Source organism: Paramormyrops kingsleyae, chromosome 19, assembly GCF_048594095.1.
Source record: "Paramormyrops kingsleyae isolate MSU_618 chromosome 19, PKINGS_0.4, whole genome shotgun sequence".
NCBI classification, from domain to species: Eukaryota; Metazoa; Chordata; class Actinopteri; order Osteoglossiformes; family Mormyridae; genus Paramormyrops; species Paramormyrops kingsleyae.
The window spans coordinates 7,449,233-7,465,203 of NC_132815.1; the positions used below are offsets into that span (position 1 = coordinate 7,449,233).

At 40.4% G+C, this 15,971-nt stretch overlaps 1 long non-coding RNA gene across 1 annotated transcript; it reads left to right on the forward strand.

The window, feature by feature from the left end:
* The first annotated feature begins 1,635 nt into the window (after nucleotides 1–1,635).
* LOC111836125 (uncharacterized) lies at nucleotides 1,636–6,612 on the forward strand. Its single transcript, XR_002836351.2, has 3 exons — nucleotides 1,636–1,790; nucleotides 3,053–3,120; nucleotides 5,207–6,612. It is a non-coding gene; the product is annotated as an uncharacterized lncRNA (long non-coding RNA).
* The last annotated feature ends 9,359 nt before the right edge of the window (nucleotides 6,613–15,971 follow it).

Below are 15,971 nucleotides of genomic sequence, written 5' to 3' on the forward strand. Positions count from 1 at the left end.
AACAGAACATTTTGTGTGGGACCAACTCTGTTGTAACATAGCATCGTCTTTAAAAAAAATCACATTATTAAGGAATTGTATAAAGTTACCGTTGCTGGTTAGGTGGGGTGCCGCGTCCCCCCCCCCTGGATTCCTGAATTTCTCTTGGGAGTTTTTGTTTCCTCTCCCCGTTTTGCCCTGTGGCTTTTTCTCATACTAATTTCCTGAAATTTTATAACATTAATTGCTTAAAATGAGCTTGTATAACATTAATTTTTCATCAGTCCATTTGAATTATTGCTGCCTATCATTAATTGGTTTTAAGTCTGTTTGAGATTTTGTTGCTACCTTCTGTGGATTTGAGTGATGCATGAATTACGTGAGACAAAAAAATAATAAAAATGCAATTTTACCAAATTTTAGATATCAAAGAAATTCCTGAGATACCAGGAGGGTAGGTGCAGTTTGTCTGCTACAAGACGTTGAGGTCTGTTTCCCATATCCAGCTGAGTCTCCAGTGATACATGTTTCTTCCAAAGATAAATTAGAGAACTGAGAATGGAAAACAATGTAGAATTTATTCTTGTTTCAGGAACCCTGGTTAAATAAAGTTAAATTAACAGAAGTAGCACACACACAAGTAGCACACATTCAGTCCAGCTTCTGTAATGAATGGACAGTGAACGTTATGTCGACATATTACCCCAGACAGACGCCTGACACAGCACTGCATTTCCCATCCAGTTAGCAGTGCTGGCTTTCATTCCTTTGAAGTCCTACTGCAACTGAAACAACAGCAAGCCACCTGTGCAGTGCGGGCACTTTCCAAATCAATTTGGATGCGGCATGGTGATATTTTATTCATTACGGAGAAGTGATTTAATTAAAGCAGTGTTTTAGACGTGCTTCAGTTCAGGATTAGTAGGCGCACAGTGAGACATGAAAGACTGTGACATGCATTTTCCATGGCTCTCAAAGGATATGCATTTATAATATATTCTGCTTCCTTTCTTGTAAAGAAGTATATATAAATATAAATTATATATGGCTAGTTCTATGGTAACAGAATTACAATGGAATCTGGCTACGATTTGAAAAGAACTAACTTGCTTTGCTTGAAATACCATCAGAACTCTGCTGTTGAATCCCAACTATCAAATTATGCTGCATAATGAGTTATACCCTTTACCCAATTCATGACATTTTAGTAAGGGGTACCTCTGTTCCACAATATATAGAATATATCTTCACCTTATCAATTCAATTTAACAATTATTAGCTAAATATAAATTATTAGCCATTAGAATTCTTGGAGTCCATTTTGAGATACTTTTTTATAATTATATACCTTGAAATTAAACACTGCAAGCCCAATTTTCCCATATTGATATGACGTGGAGGCTTACTTAACTCTGCCAAAAATAGCATGCAGTGATTTTTCTTTTTCTTTCTACATACCAACATTGTCATTTAATCATGACAGCAGAGGATGCTGTCAGGACTATGGGGAAGACAAAGAAGGAATCTCACCCACACCACATTAACCAGAATGCGTGACCTGGGAGAATTGTGAAATTCTGGGCCAAACATCTGTTGTCTTGGATGGTTGATGTCTTAAGCAAAGACTTCACAGCACATTCCGTGCTGCCTGCTAAGGACACATTTATACTACAATGTTGCGCTGAAAATAACTTTTTGCTTTTTTAAATATAGCAGATAGAGAGATATGCCAGTGACCGTACAGTGTACAGGCAGTACCAGATAACGGACGAGATCCATTCCCTGGGCGGGGCTGTAAGTCGAATTTATAGGTAAGTCTGAGCAATACATGATGACGGTACATATCAACCTAAAAACAACAACAACAGCAATAATAATAATTGTTGTCATTGTTGTTTTACAGTAATAATAAAAGTAACTATGCATGGTACTGTGCTGTACCTTGTACCTTGAGCCTATGAATGCTTTAACGAGCGCCAGAAAGTAGCGCTTAAGCTCATTACTAACAACGATTGTATTTAACTGAAAATTTTGTATATAAGCCAATATGGCAGTCTGTATGTAAGTAAAAGTTGTGCGTAACTCAGGCCTTCTTAACCCAGAGGATGTAGTAATAAATGCAGTCTTTAAACACAGTTAAGTTATTACTTTGTTCCCAGTGATGCTTTCAACTGCAAACAAATCACATGCAAACAATAAGGTGTCTGAATCTAATTTCATTGTGGTTTACGCTGAGGTGCCACACGCATCAACATGAATTTTCAGTACAAGGCCGTACAAGACAGGCCTGTCATGACAACATGAAAAATTTCAATAACTTCTTGACGATATCTAATACAACACAAATGAAAAGTGATTATTCAAGATTAATTAAATTTGGTGCTCAGGTCTCTCCTGCTATTTAGTGACGTGGATGCATGTCATTTGAATTCAGTAAGAAGATTAAGGACTCTTTGCATTAAATTTAGCTACATAATAATTAGCCACTCGATTAGAGCAGTGTAGGCTATTCTCCCATACTTATCTGTCTTGTCTCTCACATGTTGCCAGGCAACCATAGCAAAAAATTATGACAAATGTTTATAGCCATAAAACTTACAGGGTGATTCACCCTTGCCTCACAGACACACACACAGCTAATGATGAGTGAACAGCATTTCTATAGGATGCTTATTATGTTGTAACATGACTGAATCTACAAAGCTTCACATTGTGACAGAAAGGACCACAGATGGCTTACATTTATTAAATAAACCTTCATATATTTGCATACCACAAATACACTAGGCTACGTTAAGGTCTTGCAATTTGGACGGAATTTGTAGTTTGCGTGTTCTCTGATTGAAAATTTTTATTGGAATAAGTGTTTAGTAATAGACTATGTAAATACACAAATATTAGTCTGAAGTAGTATTTGTAATGAGTTGAATATAATTATAACACAGGAGATGAGCTGGTGGGGGTGGTGGTAGTGTGTGTGTGTGTGTGGGGAGGGGGGCTGACTGAAGACAATTTCTTTCAGAGATAGAATGCATGGAAACGTTCTGTATACTCATCATAAACATGTTTACAGAGTTACCTCACAGAAACTGTCCCTCTTGAGGGGGTCCAGGACTGGGAGCACGTGCCGGGGGTCAAAAGGTGAGCCCAAAATTCTTGTAAAGTCAAGGAACTTTTCATGGTCCCATGAAACATTTGGGCCTTCTGAGGCAACAAATCTTGGTTTATGGGGACGCAGGAGTTCTGTGACAATACTGGCGTGAAAACGGCTTTCAAAACAATTAAAGGTGATTGAAGGTCTTCCCCCAGTGAAAAACAAACCTGGCAATGCAAAGAAGTCTTATCTGCTGGTGGGTGGACATTGAACACTGTGCTTCAGAACATATGTAGCAAGGCACCTCTAATATGCTCCGGGTTCACACCAGCTTGGGCTCCCAGTGGTGTTCTCGCTCGTCTATGTCAGACGCAGAGCTGAGAAGACGTTCCAGCACTTTAGCCCCAGGACTGCGACGTACTTGTTAATTATTTTGTGTGAGATTTCAGATGTTTCACTCTCATCCTAACACACCTCCCCCAAACACACACGGTAACGCTACAGCCAAAAGCCAAACCTTTACCTTAGGATTTGTTAACTCTGCAAGCACCAAAACCATATTATTATTATTATTATTATTATTATTATTATATACAGAATATATAACAAACCAAAAATTAAGATGGATAGCTAAAGCAAAATAAACTCTTGCAGAAGTACTTGGATTAGCACTTCCAGGATTATATTCTTATTAAAAAAAATAAATAAATAAAAGTAAATCTAAAAAAAACTATATTGCTTGCTAACAGAGTTTTTTAGAGTGATAGTATTCTTAGTTGGGTTCTGTTGAACCAGTACCAGAATGGATTCACTGATGAGTCCTAAGCACTTACGTAAGTCGCTCTGGCTAAAGGCGTCTGCCAAATGCTGTAAATGTAAATGCAAATGAATGTAAAACCAAGGATAAGACACAGGACGCCGAATTATTATGGATATTCTTGTGCAAAATTAAAAAACAAACAAACAAACAAGTGAATAAATGACACATTAACGTGAACTGCTTCACCGCTGAAAAATTGCACGCCGTGTGTTGTGACTGGTACCGATTCACGTGGGACGGGATTGAAAGCCACTGGCCATCGCTGACAGCCGAGGCTTGTTGACACCAACCATTTTCACTTTCAGTTCATTGATATCCCAGCCATACTTTGCTTTTTGCTGCTTTCCTAATAAGAAACAATAAATGGAAATGAGGCACATGTGAATTAGGGTAACTGTCTTATTTTCTTGTTTGGAAACAGCTTGTATATTCAAGTGTGTCAAGCCGCAGTATTGTTATTAAAACAAACAGACGCACCATGTTTTTGCCCCAGGCGAAGGACGTAATCAGTCAGCTGTTTATTTACATCTTAACTCTGTAGCCACTGCCGACTGCGGCTCCTGTGATTTAACACGAGGGTCCAGTGTGGCCCTATTATATTGTCTATAATCTAAACACAGTCCAAACTAGTCTGAATTGATATTCCAAGTGAATACATCAATTTAAAACAGGCTGGCGTCAGACCCCCTCGGGCCCTTACTGCTGCAGAGAGCTGGGTCAAGTCCTCGTGATCCCCAAGGTCACAGGGAAAAACAAGCTTTAATCATGCTCTCTTTTAAAGACTACATTTCAGTAAAAGGTGGCTGCTTCCCCCCCCCCTCCCCCACACCATTTTAAGATTCACTCTGACATCTCAGCATGCCCCAATGATACTCGCTCAATCTCCCTGGAAAGCAATCAGTCTCCAAAAGGGGTTTGTTCCCCCCCCCCCCCCCCCACCGCCTTGCCCCTCCCCGCCCCCCCACTCTGTGCCTCACACACCACATTTGGAAACATGTTTATTTGGTGAGATTTTACACCTCAGATCCAAATGGAGCTCTGAAAAAAGGTGCTATCCCTTTAACTGGGCTTCAGCAGCTGTCTGGCTTATGTGTATGGGGGGTGGGGGGTGGGGGGTGGGGGTGGTTGCTGAGGGCGATGGTGTGAGGCTCTTGTTTTTCCTACTCCAGTGTTTCTGATCAGGCCTGGCTTCACGCCGACTACACGCCAAAGTCGGAGGCAGTTTGCTGGCGTTCTCCTCTAACACCACCTTGTATTCGCCGTATTGCTGTTTGTTTTCAACCAGAGGTCCTCTTTTTAATTCTGTTCCATAGACGCGCCTCGCCCACCCACCATACAGATAGACTCGGTGCGGCCAGGCCACGTGACGCCTTGCCTTCATCACCTTTGGACCCTCGAAGGCTGCCTGTCTCATGATGAGTTGCAAAGGTCATCTGCCCTGGCCACCTCAGGACCCAGGCTCCGCCCCTTTGTGGCGAAATCGGTGGAACGGTAACTTTGACCCACCCTTCCACGGTGGCCCCGTGCCCTGAGTTTGGTTTCGGAAATGTGCGAAACGCCTTGTCCAATATACCAGCAAATCATTACACTTTTAGCCACCATAAGAACATGGCAAACAGCTAGAGCTGGTAAAACATGTGACTCTTGCAGTCAGTTACACTTATATCTTTGTATTTATACATGTGACAGTTTTCAAAGAATTGATTAAGCAATGTTGTTGGAAAACAAATGAAAGTTAGGTTATGGTGTTTAAGAACACCTATAACAATGATGACTTTCTTTAGTATATATTATTGTTATTATTATTTCATGCCGAATATATAACAAACCCAAGCAAAATTAAAACAGAAAGGAAATTACCTTAACGGATCAGACTGAGGGATGTATGCAGAAAACATGTTGTGCCTAAACAGTGAAACACAACACACCTTAGCACACTGTCCTATAGAAGCATCCATCCATCCATCCATCATCCATCCATCCAACTTTCGGTATGCAACACTCCTGTCTAGTGATGTGGATAGAGATCTAAAAAAGTCACAACATATTGATTTTTAACTATTAATAGCATTTGTAAATGTTACTTTTTTATATAATGACAATAATTTAATATTTTCATATTTTATTATTTGCAGTATGTGGGTGAATCGCTTCAGGCTTTTGTAAACTTTGAGCTTTAAGGATACAAAATGAGTTTATGCTGATGATTGAATTACTGACAGCTGGATACTTGACATGTAATATTTAAAGTAGCATGCAATATTTATAGTTTTTATATGTTGGGATTAGCAATGAATTTCAACTAGATGAGACTGTTGAACTTGAATTGCTGTTTTACCTTTGACCTGATCCAATGTCCGCATGTAACTGTAAACTCTAGTGCTCATAGAAGGGGGATCTGTTATTAATAGCAAAATCACATTTATGCAATGACCATAACTGCAAGGCAGAGAGCCTCAAAACAATATTGCAGAGCTGTATTGCACTATACCGCCTGACCCTTCAAATAAGGAAGCCAGTTTGATCACCATTTGTGTCCGTGGACATCCCCAAAGACAACCTTTGTGTTTCAGCAGGGTTTACAGGGGAATTTATAGAAAATAGTCACACAAACGGGGATTGGATTCACACTATACTACATATCGCCTTAGACCATTACTAGTATATCAGAAACCAGAGTAATGCCGTGTTTGTTTAGTCTTTACTCAAATAAATTACAACTGCCTGATGTTTTTGTTTTTTTTCCCCAAAGCTATATTAATAGATACAAATGTCATGTCAAACAGTTTTTACTCCAGTGGATAGTAGCTTTAGACTGGAAAAAGTAACACTAATCAATACATAAGTGAAAATAATACAAACTGTTGAACAATTAATTTTACTGCGATTAAGAGTAATCTAATGCAGATTTTGCATAAACCTACTGTCTTCTCTCTCTGTTGAATATCAAACAACTCAGTTTGGAGACAGAACATCAATGTACTCAATGTACCTTAGTACTGGAAAATGGACGTGACATCAATAGGTGTTCACTCAGTTCACTCCAGTGAAATTAATGGAGTGCCACATGATTCTATCTCTGGGCCATTACTTTTAGTAATATGTATGAATAACACAAACTCCGTCGTACTTAATAAAGATGATCAAATATGCAGGGAATTTGTGGGTGGCTTACAATAACCGTAGGTGGTATGTCAACATGACAATAGAGAATTCTGAAATTGCACTGTAACAGGTTTTAGACAAACGAGACAGATATACAGAACATTTATTATTATTATTTTTTTTTTTTGTACTTTTTTATTATGAATGAGTTTTATTAACATGTACCATCAAACCAAATCATCTCCTGGCAACTGGACAGACAGCATTTCACCAGAATATCCTGTCCTCTTTGTAGGTCATCAAGCTCCCCAATGAAAAGTAGTGTTGTGATTATTGAGTACATCCATGATATTGCACACTGTCCACCTCCTGTCTTAACTCCAACTCTTCCAATCATCACGGCCCTCTCTGTGTCCTGCGATGGGTTGGCGCCCCATCCTGGGTCGTTCCCTGCCTTGTGCCTATAATCTCTGTGATAGGGTCCGGACCCCCTACGACCGGGAATAAGATAAGCAGTTGCAGAAAATGGACGAGCGATCAATGACAAGCTCTCTTGTTATTTTGTGGTCCCTTATATTGTTAAAAAAAGCCAGAACCAAAGGAATCACCATTCTGACCGACTCTGATCTCAGTCATCAGAAAGATATTTTTATTGTGCTGATTTATAGGTACGACTGCAGGTCCTGCTAGAATAGACTATGCTGGCTAAGTGTCTACCATCCAGGCCATTCTTTCCATTAACTCAAACAAAATTCTACAAGCAAAACAAGAAGACAGTGGTGCTATATTTAATGCTTCTCATATTCTTAAATTAAAGAGGATTTTGATATGTATCTGATACTTATTCAGCTTCAATCTGAAAGAAAAATCCATAGCTCTGAGGCACCCATCTTCCCAGGCTTTTCCTACATAGTTAAATTATTCTCTCCTGATCTTTTGGCACACTGCAGAACCCTATTAAGAGTTAATTCCTGTCCCTCATAAATCTGACTTATTACAACTCAATCTGGAGAGGGGACACACTCAAGGTTTTCTGTGACGCATGGCTCTGCATTACGTACCAACAATCTTAAGGGCTGGAAATTAACGAGGGACGATATGAAGGGTGTCCATGAATAGAATGTGCTTGTCTTTTAAACACATAATCAGATACTGGTGCCGTGAAAGTCAGATTAAGTGTGTACTCTAAGTCCCCAGTACTACAAATACAAGTTTTAAAAACAACATGGCTCTAGCCCGGCTAGTCTTTGGCCTCCTAATGATACAGGCGCAGAAAATTCTGCTTTAATTATCAATCAGAGGAGGATTTACCTGCAAATTTCTACTCTGGTATCAAAGCCATATTTATTAGCTTTATAAGAGGTATCCAATTTTTAATTTGTAAATGGTCTATTCTGATAGAGGTGACCCTTCATTTTTGACACTAGATTGACTTTTCAGTTTTCTAAGAGAAATCTCGATTATATGTCAGCCGAGTACATTGTGTTCACTCTGCTATTGATTGTTGAGGAACAAATGAGAGATGTGATGTATTATTATTGGTGGTAAATAGAAACTGTAGAGAGAATGAGAATTGAATGCTTGGCCGTACGCTGGTCCCTAATGAACCCTTTGAAAACTGTGAAAAGAAGACAGGATTTGTTCATTAGAGTTTTTTACAGCAAGTCCAGCCCTCGTGAGTGCTTCTTAAGGGCAAATGATACAGCTGACAGAGAAGCGGAGTTTAGCGTAAGTGCCTTGAATTGAAATGCAGCACATGGAGGAAACAACATCTTTAACAGTAATCTCTAGAGATGTTTTTTTCCATTGTAAAAACCTGATTTTCAGTTAAAGAAAATGGATCTATAGGATTTTTCGAGGAAGGAGCATAGCTGGCTAACTGGCACCACTGGAATGGTCATAGTGTGCGACTGTTTTTGTGTGTGTCCTGTGTATCTCATAGATGTACCTCGGCCTTGGGCACTGTGCTGTCTGGGGTTGGTTCCAGGCTCCACTACAACCATGACCAGGATAAGCAGTTGGAAGATGGATGGATGGAACGGGGAAGATTTACTTGAGTCCTCTCATGGTGTAATGGGTCAGTGATTGGAACACGATACTCTAATTTAAACGAGCAAAACCATAGAGCCTCAGGAATCAGGCCATTGCCCCGGTCTCCCTCTCTCACGCACAGGAGGAACTTACTTTATACCATCATCCATTAGTTACAAGTGTGCAACTGGGCCCCTCCCCCGAAACATCCACACCCCCCCTTGCATTTCGCAGTCACCTACCGTTTTATGGTCAGCAGAAAGATAAGGAGGCTTTCTCTAGCTTCTCACGGAGTACCACATCATTATAAAGATAGCCTGTGCCCAATCCATGTTATTAAACTGCATAGGGCATCTGAATTGTATACAGAATTATTAGTTTCTGTGTGTCCACCTCTTGCTTTGCATCTATTTAACACGATGTGTAGCAGAGAATGACTTTGAAAAGGGCCGCCATTGTCCATTCAGGGCTATAGTCTGCAGCCGCATGCCGTTCAAAACAACTTGGAGATTTCAGCCGGCAGAAAACGTTTGAGGGACACAGACTCACGACGCGCTTTGTGAGTCATACGGGCGCAGACGGGGACTCGGAGTGGGAAAGTAGAACTGGCATATAGCCTGGTACTTCAAGGGAATGTCAACGAGCTGGGTGGGCACCTGCTGTTAGATGGACTGCATAGAAAACAAGCCAGCTCTGTGTGGCCACTCTGCACGGTCAGCAAAGTTCAAAGTCAGCAAAAAAATTTTCCCTTCCTCATTTGAAAATCCCTGGTATGTCAGGGGCCAGATATTCCTCCAGTCAATTAAAATTGGCCCAAGCATTGAAAAAAAAAACGATCTGTAAGAGGCAAAAGATGAGAAATACATTAATAAATTACTCAGTAATAGGTGTAAAAATAGCTATTCCCCGCAATGCGTTTATTTACGCTTTTATTCACGGTTTTGCTGTTGACGTGGTTTCGGCCTGCAGGTGTCGACACCAGTGCAATGAGCTGACTGGGATCAAAGCTATTTCCCTATTGCTGACTTTGGACCTTCTCAGAACTTAACCTTGCTGTGGTGTTCGGGTCGGCGCCGACCCGTTTAACATAAGAGAAAGGAACAGAAAGGTAACAAGGGTTAAAACAAGGTGCTTTGACTGGCCAAATATTTCTGTGATCAAATGTGTTGATTCATATTAAACAGGAACAGGAACAGAAACTGGAAATATTATTAAATATTGCCCAGAAAGGGGCGGCATGATGGTCGGTGGTTGGCACTGTTGCCTCACAGCTCTGGAGACCAGGGATCTCCGGTTTCATGCCACGGTCCAGAAAACACACTAAGGTGCATTGGCATTGCCAAATTGACTGAGGGTGTGAATGGTGTAAGTGCCATCTCATGGGTGGGTGGGCCCATAGTGGGTTATTCCCTGCCTTGCATCCAATGTTTCTGGATAGGCTCCGGAACCATAGATGGATGGATGAATTGTATAGTAGGTAAAGGGATGTTACCTACTCTGCAACATGAATGATAAATGAAACAAATTAGAAACATAATTGGGAACTACTACTAGTATCATCACAAGGACCGTCGTTGCATACCTGCAACGGAAAACAATAGCGGGACAATAAAAAAACAGCATGATGGATGATAAGAGGCTGTAACAGGGTCTTATATTGAACAATAATATGCTAATAATACCCAGCGAGAGGATTCTGCATGCAACAACAGGACCAGCTTTGGAATCTGCCTCCCATACATTTGCCACAGATGGCGAATAAACATAACAAGCAATTATTACCAGGGTTAATAACAAAAGTGATTCCTTGTAAAGTGTTCCCAGTTACTTTATTGGGTTTTTTTTCCCCCCCACTGTGGCCAGATATCCAGCATTCTGAACGGCTGCTTCCCAGCCTAGTGCTACATTATAAAAGTTGGAAATGCAGTTTGCATGGAAAACGATAAAACAGCTTGTTTTTGAAACTAGTCAAGGATGTGATGGCTGAAGCGCTAACAGACACTGTTGATTTGCTGTCACTGGGGCTGCTGTCTGACTCGGAGGTGCCCTTCAATCTCATATTTGTTTACTTCTTCGGCTGGACCGATTTGCAGCGCCTGGTATGATCAGTGTCCAGGCGCTTAGATACACACAGACCAGGACAGACATGGCAGATAGTAACTCGTCCTTCCTTGCTGGCATTGGGGGTGGGGGTTGGGGTTGGGGTTGGGGGGGAGGGGGGGGGTCCATGTTACTCCATCACTGCTTCTCCACAGTTATGTTCATGCCTCTGAACAAAACTCCTTAATGCCATTTGTTTTTCTGAGTACTAAATCGCTTTACCTACTTTTGTCATCTCTGCTTACAAATTCCCCTTCCATCTATCAGAAACCATGCTTAGGGGAGGGTCTTACAAGTCACATTAAACAAATATTTTCCTGTCGCATCAGCAAACATCTCCAAGAAATATCCGAGGCGCTTTAACGATTCGGGTATTTCCGTCTCCTTTTGTCCTTATCTCACACATTTCTGGCCATCGGACCAATTCCTATATAATGCTAGGCATGTAGTCAGGGTTCGCCTATAAAAAGCAGCATTGATTTCATCAAAGGTTGCAAAGATGACAAGGCTTTGTTTCAGGGCCGTGGAATAAAAATAGGAGGTCTGTGGTGTGTGAGAGATGTTCAAAGCCAAAGCGGAAAGCTTTTAAAGAAACAGTAAATGTACCCACCTGCTGGCCGGATCTGTTTTCTTACCAGCTGAGCCAAAGCGCTGTAACTACTGCAGTAATTAAATGCTAAGCTATAAAAAATGGAGCAGAGGTAAAATAAATCTACATTTAAACACGTGAAATACTAGCAGTCCACATCATAGATGTTTTATGTCTTATTTGGTATCCATTACATCAGACATACCTGCCATAGTCACTTGGGCTCTAAAATCACACAAAATATAAAACATGTGAGCAAGAAATGGACTTAGTTTACATGCCCTTGGAATAGGGCAATGACAAACAAATAAAAAAATCTGTGCTAATGCCTAAATCCATTGAAACACTTATAGTAACTGCTGTGTTTGCTAGGAGACTTAGTGTTTTTGCCTGTGAGAGACTATCGCGCGGCTGAGATTAGTCATCGCACCAAAGAGCATTTTGCTCTACGATTATGAGCATGACGGCTTTGCGCTCTTGCTCACCATCCTCACCCACGCAAACCTTACGTGTGCATGCAAAACCATCAACGCAAGCAGACTCGCTATGATCATATTAATGACTCCCCAACTCTGCGCACAGCATATCAATAACCTGGCACACTTGATTGATTCCAGGCTCTCCAGCGGTTTCCTTAAGCCAGAATTAACCATTTGACACAATAGTGTTGCAATTTTAATGCCCGGCATTTACCTCTGTCAGCAGGAAGGAGCCGTGTTGGGTTACAACCTTTGAAATGCAAAAATTAGCCACCCCCCTCCCCCCACCGCCGGCAACGGTGCATTTTCCGCAGAAGCTACACTGACGGTGACAGCTTGATCATATGTCATGGCGTGAGACACTTTGACAAATTCTAATATGAGCTGTACATCAGGATATTCTGGCAGCTGCTGTTTTGATCACCCTCATTTTTTAGTGCTTATTGTGAATGTATAGTTTCTACACGACTCATATTCCAGGGCGATAGCCGTCCGGTTGGGATGATAGGGAACAAACGGATAGCGTACAGAAGATCTGCACGGTACATGCGTGTCGAAGACAGAGCAATGATACCGAAATCTTCAGCCTGCTGATATATATCATCATTTTTTTTTTTTTTTAAATAAGAAATTCCAAGTCATCATTCTATAAATAAAATTAAAAACCTTGTGGGTGTATGCGACATGAATGGCCAGACAATTAAAAAGCTGACATGCAGACAACCTTTAAGCTATGACTTGCCATCTGTCTTTGAAATTCTAGAAGCAAGCTGTCACCTCGGCCCAATGACTAAAACATTGGTAAGTGAGCAACAGCCAGGGAGCCGTCCGAGGCAGCCTCGACAATTAGAGGCCCAGTGAAATATTTGCTCAGTGAAAAAAGGCACTCGGAGAGGGGGGGGGGAGGGGGCTCACCAGGCATCACGTGCGGGAGGGATCTGCAGCCTGGCGTCCTTAATAAGCTGCATTCGGTTTTGAGGGGAGCTCGAGGCTCTACCTTTTCGTTCGGGAAGATGCGTCCCTCGACTGCAGAAGTATGAGACCTCGGAGTGACACGCACATTCTTCACTTTGTTCAGGGCTTAAGAGTTAAGAGCGGAGATCTCTGCAGTACCTTTGAGGTGTATAAGTCTACTCTTTCCTCTCTCCTTAAAGTCAGGGCTGCTCACTGAATGGCTTCAGGAAGATTATTTTGCAGGTCCAAGGCAATGGGAGGGACTTTTGTGAAGTGAAATCCGATCCACAAGATCTGTTTAAAAATGTGAAATTGATCTCACGCTACATTATTTAATTTGATGCAACATTTTTTCTTTATTATGTAATTTTAACAGCATTATATTGCATTACAAAGAAACATCAAATCCTAAGTAACATCTCTATCCTCATAACAGTCTCGCTTTCTCTGTAACACAAAACTTACAAACAATACATCATTTCATTTTCAAAAGCAAAGTTCAATGTGGTTTGTGTTGCTTCATTGATAAATTAAACTGCAAAATGAACAAGCCTAGTGTTGTAAAGTATTGTATTGTAAAGTTTCAGTGGGGAGTTACAAAATATCTTAAAATGTATTTTGGGAACACAAACCATCACTGCCTACACATTTCCACGCCTTGTAATGTTCACCATATTCGCTTGTTCAGACACTCACAAATCCTCCCTGTACACCAGACAAATTATTACTCAGGCATTCAAATTATGATGCGAATTTTATTTTCCTTAACATCAGTTGCAGATTACATGCCAATCAGAATCTGACAGCTACATTGAATAACAAACGCATGGATTTGTCATTAATTGGACCAATGGGTGAACTAGGGCACTGCATCAGCACTTCTTAGTAAATCCTTATTGGCTGACTATGATTACTAAGGACACTGATATATTTAAATATCATTATTTTTTACATATTAGTCATGTAGAAGACAGAATAAGAAGAAACAATATTTATGCCTTTAACCATCTAGCATATCCCAGGAAATTTCTGTCTGTTTGGGAAGCTAAAATAACACATTCTAATAATAGCGTGGGCAGACTGGGATAGAGGCCTGCGTGCTGGGGTAGCCTTTGGCCCTCAATGCTTCAGCATATTATTTTTTTAATAAAGTGAAAAATGAAATTTTCAGATACAACATTTTGGACATTTTTTTTTTCTCTAAGAAATAAAAAATGGTATCATTGTATCTCTCATCTGCCGAAAGCTCTCCAGAAATCTCTGTGAGACTGTTCAGCTCATTCTCAGTGGCCCATTGGGAGATATTGTTTTATGCTTTAATATGCTTTCTGCATATGATGTATGTCTTCATCAATGGCCTTCTGTTGTGGCTTCTGGTCGCATTTTGCAAACTACACTCGTCTGATACCAATGTGCAATAATATAGTTTGAAGTGTTGGAAAGACCAGCAAGTAAAACCATTGTGCTTCTTCAAATCATGTCACAGATTTGGTTATTTTCACATGGTTACATCTATAGCACAGAAAGTCAACAACTGACTTAGAGCCAACGTGCTGCTTGTAACAGCTGATACATGCAGACAAGCTTACAGAGTCGCTAACCTTTACGTTCCATCATTAGCATTCTGTCTCCTCCTCCCATTAGTAATAAAATAAACCTTGGTGTGACTGAGAGAAAAGATTAACGCTGTTGTCAGATTCACTTATGTGATTCATTCCAGATATGTACGGAATGTGATTTTCATTCTCATTTTCTCTAATGAACATTTTCATTAATATATTATTTAGCTATGCATGACCTAGACCAGTGTTAGTGTCAGGAAGATGGATGGATGGATGGATTTTATTTATCCGTGTGTTTTCTGTAAATGCTATGCGATGCAGGATCACATGAGATCTGGAGCCAATCCCAAGAAGCACAGGATGTAAGATAGGGCACAACCCAGACACTGCCAATCCTCAGAAGGCTCTTATTCGACTCCTTTCAACGATCCACATGTCCATCACGTGTAGTACCTTCCAGGAATGATCGCTGTTTTCTGATTTTTTTTTCTGCCATTCTGAGCTCAAAGGTGTTAAAATACTGCTCTTGATCCGGACTTAAAATTCTTATAGCTATTTATAAAATAAAATTCTATCCCAATAATTTCTACCTCGAAAAACATGAACTTGGACTGAGTCACATAGAATAAGCATTGGACATGGACTCATCTGCAGTATCCTGACCTGCACTGTGGTTTGCAGGAATACAGATTAAGACGAGGACAGGAAGCTATAGTTTTTCCAGAACGCTTCACTGGGTTCAACAAAAATAGCCTGAACTAAAGTTAGCACAACATTTCACAACACTGCTTCCCGAACATGGCATTTATTAACGCCTCAAAGCAACTCAACTGTCATGCACAGTTTACTATACATTTCTCTTACTCTTTGGGGTCTGTTCTGTTTAGGAATATATCAGTGACTGCCAGGAGTCAGGAAGATGTTCACTGTGGACTGCAGCTAAAATCAAGGAGTCTGATATTCAAGAAATTTCACCACTGGAAGACTTCATTGCTCCAATTTTTTCAATGTCAATATAGCACATGGGTGATAAATCATTATACATGTTTTACAGGTTAATTGTTAAAGTTTTCTCCTGCCCAGCAACTTTCCTGTTTCTTATTACTTAGAATATATTAATATTTTAGCTGAAAAAGTTTTACTGTGCACACTGGAAGTAAGAGAAATATCATATCCATCGACCAAATTAATTGTTCATGGTTTGTTCATAGTGGGATTAATTAATAAGCAGGCTATGTAATGACAGTCCCAAGAGACT